The following is a 415-nucleotide window of genomic DNA, read 5'->3' as shown; positions in this document are numbered from 1 at the left end:
AGCTCCCCACTTGCCGGAGACAGAGAGCACTGGCGGCCGGAGCCCCGGAGTTCTCTGTCCCCGGCAGGGAGGGAGCCGCAGCTCCTCTCCCCTGCTGGGCACTAGGAGGTGCACATCAATGCACCGCTTTGGGGACCACTGACAAACCTCACTATACTGCGACCCCGCATTTAGCGTGATGGAAGTTTTTGGACCCCAAACATCACGTTATAGTGGGGTTTCACTGTATGTCATAATCTGATATGGCTCAATGTGATAGGCCACCTCCTATTCTGCACTGCTACTAGTGACACTCATCAGTGGATCCCCATTATCCACCCATGGCGAGGTAGGTGGGAGAGGATTGTTATTCGTACTTGACAGAAGGAGAAACTAAGGCTGAGAAAGGAGCAGTGACTTGTCTTAGCTGATGCAG

The sequence above is a fragment of the Chelonoidis abingdonii genome, chromosome 10 (genome assembly GCF_003597395.2).
Source record: "Chelonoidis abingdonii isolate Lonesome George chromosome 10, CheloAbing_2.0, whole genome shotgun sequence".
NCBI classification, from domain to species: Eukaryota; Metazoa; Chordata; order Testudines; family Testudinidae; genus Chelonoidis; species Chelonoidis abingdonii.
Note: the sequence above shows the minus strand (reverse complement) of the source record.